Here is a 4,295-nt window from a genome sequence, read left to right as displayed (position 1 = left end):
GCTGGGAGCCTGGAGCCTGCTTCGGATTCTGTGTCTCCCTCTCTCTCTCTGCCCCTCCCCCACTCCTGCTCTCTCTCTCTCTGTCTCAAAAATAAACATTAAAATTTTTTTTTTTTTAAAAAAAGAGAGAAATTGAGGCCAGACAGGGAAAGACAGCGTCCCGGGCGGTTCCATCAACTGCCCCACGGTCTCCTCCCGCCCTCCCGTTCAGCCCGCCAGCCTCCATCTGTTAAGCAGTTACTACATGCTAGCTCTGTGGGCAAGTCGGGCCTCAGGAGGCTGCTCCCTGTCCCCGGGAGTTTATAGCGAACAGGGAGGGGACAAGGAAACAAAATGGCACAATGAAAGGCTGTAGGTGAAGCATTTCACGTCGGGACTCAGGCGGGCACTTCTCCGGCCTCTGATGGACCCAGGAGCTTGCACCTTTGAAGAGAAAGACTCAAGCTGGAATATGCAAAAGAGACAGGAACCGCAGAGGACGGCCGGGGGGAGGTGGGGGTGTGTGCGTGTGTGTGTGCGCGCGCACGTGTGCAAGCGTGGCTGAGGCCTCGAGTCCTTTCTTTCTCTTCCTCCCCGTCAGGTGTTGCCGGCCGCTGGGGTTATCCGGGGAGTGCCCGCTTCCAGGCTGGGCGGTGGATATTCGCGGTGCTTTCTGGGGTTGTATGTTCTCATGTTTTTGGCTTGGCCAAAGTTTTTGAAGAATGAGGAGTTTAGAAATTCGCTGGCAAAGCCCTTCCCGCCTGGGCCTTGGCTGCTGTCTGCCCAGCAGATCAGTTGTCTTCCTTTACGCCTGTTCAAACCTTCATCCTGCCCCTGCAAAGTCCCAGCTCAAAGGTCTGACCGCCCTGCTCCCTTCCTGCGTCCCTGTCCCAGGATCCCTTTCTCTGCTGATCCAGAGAGAAGTGCCCAGGGCCCAGTCAGGGGGTTAGCTCTTCAGGAGGGCCCCTGTGTATACCGTAAGCATAAATAGTGAATGCACCCTCTCCCCATTGGACCCCTTGGTTTGCCCACCCACTTTCCCTTACTAGACTCCCCCCTCCAAAGAGCACTGGGCCAGAAACGCTTTGTCTACTTGTTGAACAAACATCCTGCTTCCATGTAGCACCACAAAATTACCCAAAGTGGAAAGGATGCTTCCTAGAAGTAGGATTGGCCAACACGTAATGACCGTGGCATCATGGTAGGTTCGAACTTGAGGTTCAAGCCCCAGCTCTCCCATTTAAAGGCTGTGCGACATCGTGCCAGCTACCGAACTTCCCTGAGCCTTAGTTTACCGATCTGTACAATGGATAGAATTCTGATGCTTATCTCCCTGGGAGGATGTGAGGGTAAAATAAATGAGTATAAATATAAATATATAAATATAAGTATAAATATATAAATATAAAAGGGTGAGGCAAACTTCAGAGCACTGAGCAAATATAGCCGTTGTGATTACATGGCCCCTTGACACGGTCCAGTTGAGAAAAGATAGAATAATTCAAATCTTAGTGCCTGGGCCTAATCGTCATGATAAAAAGGAAGGGGGAAAAGAAAGGAAAAGAAAAGGAAGATATTTAGTACCCTGTGGTCCCTGGCTGTTTTCTCGTAAGGATGAAGTCACAATACAACAAGAAAGACTTGGCAAACTGGAACTGATTAGATAATTCCCGGAGTGAGGTCTGCAATCCTTTTCCAGGAGGGTGGGCATACGTTATCACGGGGCTCAAACAAAGATGTTGACCTTTCTAAGTGAGTATTCCCCCGCCCACAGAAAAAGGTGGCCTGGAGGGGTCGCCCGTCTGATGTCATCTATGGGGGGTGGCTGCCGCAAAGGACACAAGTGGGGACTGGGTCGATGGGCATCTGGACAGTGGAGGCAGAAGCGGTGGGGAGGCAGCCCCACAAAGGACAGGCTGGGGAATGCCAGAATTTTCTCTCCTTGACAGAAACTCATTCTTTCCAGGAGCAGGATGGAGTATTCAAAACCTTGTCCTCCAGTCTGATTCTTATCCAAAGAACATGGGAACGCTTTCCAGGAAGGGGAGACCAAAGGCTCAATGCTATGGACCCCTGAACTATCCCCTGGGAGAAAAGAAATATTGACACAGAGGCTGCTGGGCCCTCAAGGAGGAGGAGGGGCTGCTGCAGACAGCCCCCACCCCCCCAAATGGAATGAAGATGAAATAGAGGGGCAGTTAGATTTGGGTTCATTTTTTTCCAGCTTTGAGATTTGGGGTTAAAACCAGCACAGGGACTTTGGCTCTCTGGACCTCCACTGGGTCCTCAGTTCCTCCCACACAGGCCCCCGCACAAATAGTCAGTAGTAGGGTGATCAATAAACGATCAGAGTCCAGTTAAGTGTGCTGGGTTGGGGGGGGGGGGCGCGCCTGGTTGGCTCAGTCGGTTAAAAGCGTCCGACTTCGGCTCAGGTCATGATCTCGTAGTGTGTAAACTCGAGCCCCATGTCGGGCTCTGTGCTGACTGCTCGGAGCCTGGAGCCGGCTTTGGATTCTGTGTCTCCCTCTCTCTCTGCCCCTCCCCTGCTCACGCTCTGTCTCCATCTGTCTCAGAAATAAATAAAACATCGAAAAAATTTTTTTAAAAAAGCGTGCTGGACTGCTTGGATGCAAATTCAGATTTCCCGCCGTATGACCTCGGCAAGTTATTTAACCTCTCTGTGCCTCGTGAAGCGGGGCTGGAAATACACTCTACCTCCTAGATGGTGGTGTTCAAATCACATGAGACGTGCAAACGGCTCAGCACCATGCCGGCACGTGGTAAGAACCCCCAAGTTAACGTGGAGGCCATTAGGACTCCGTACCTGGGAGGATAGCACTTCCCCACCTATGAAGTTCAGTAGGGCCATGTGACTCGCTCCGGCCAATAAAATACGTGGAGACGTGATGTGTGGAACTTGGCCGGTAAGACGTCTTCGGAGCTAGATTCCCTCCCCCTTTCCATCACAGCTATGGACGCACCTGCTGAGGTGGGTCCCTGTGTTCTCCAGCGGTTGCAACGAGCAGAGGCCCCTGCTTCCCTGGACCAGGCACCTGACGGGCGTGAGAATTAAGCTTTTGGGAGTAAAGCCTCTAGAATGCTTGGTGTGTTTCTTTTACTGCATCCAGAGCCTGACCACTCCTGGTTAACACAATCACTTATAACCAGTTGACTCTTGACCAACACAGGTTTGAACTGTGCGGGCCCACGCACATGTGGATTTTTTACGGCATGGTACCATCGGTGTGTTTTCTCTTCCCTATGATTTTCCAAGGACGTTTTCCTCTCTCTAGCTTACTTTATTGTAAGAATATAGCATCGAATGCATATGATATGCAAAATGTGTGTCAACGATTAAGCTGTTTGCATTTACGTTTTGGGGGGATCCAAAATTGATATGCACGTTTTTGACTCTTCGGGGGCGGGGGGTCAGTGCCCCTAATCCCCATGTTGTTCGTGGATCGAACGCATGTTAGCTTTAGGATGCGGTGCCCGAGGAGACTTCTTCTTATTACTCACGTACCTTCTCTTCTGGGAAGAGGCAGGTGATGGGATGGACAGAGCCCAAGCTCTCGCTCCGCAGATCTGGGTTTGAATCCCGCCTGGTGGTCGTCTAGCCCTGCATTTTCAGGCGGACGATTTCATTTCTCAGAGCCTCAGGGTCCACACGTGACAATTCCTGCTTGGGGGTTGGGGCTGTGGGGGCTTCAGGTGCTGTGGGAGAAGTGGCCGGCACAGGCTGGCAAGTCGTGCCCGTCGTGCGACCAGGGTTGCTGATAGACCTTTCGGTGTGGACCGCAGCCCATCACCTCCTCCACAGCTAGGCAGATGTGTAATAGTTGCTCCCAGTCCTCCTCCGACCATTGGAACTGGGCTGGCATCTCCCATTTTCTCCCCAGGAACCGCTCCCCACCCTCTCCACCTCTTCCTGCCCCAAGGGCCGACCTGTATGGACACACAAGCAGACCGTTGGTTTCCATTGGATTTGGGACCAGCGGAAGGGAAGAAAGAATTGGGGATTTCTATGCCTCCCATTTACATCCCTAGCTACCACCCTGTGAGGTCACCTCAGGCTGCCACTGCCCCTTGATCCCAGGCTTCTGCTCCTCTCAAGATGGCCTCACCACATGAGGCTCCCCAGGGTACGGTAACTGCACCCGGGGGTAGTAAGGGCCATGCTGTTGCCGTGGTCCGGCACCATCCTTGGGGCTCCCACAGCCCTTCTGGAATGATCCTATCTTAAGTGTGCCATCTCATTCCTGCTGAGATCCCAATGATGCCTCAGCACACTCTCTTCTCTCTCTCATTTCCTGGGA

This window comes from Panthera pardus, unplaced genomic scaffold, assembly GCF_024362965.1.
Source record: "Panthera pardus isolate Hobbes unplaced genomic scaffold, ASM2436296v1 HiC_scaffold_22, whole genome shotgun sequence".
NCBI classification, from domain to species: domain Eukaryota; kingdom Metazoa; phylum Chordata; class Mammalia; order Carnivora; family Felidae; genus Panthera; species Panthera pardus.
The sequence above is the reverse complement of the archived record's forward strand: the minus strand, read 5'-3'. Positions refer to the sequence as shown.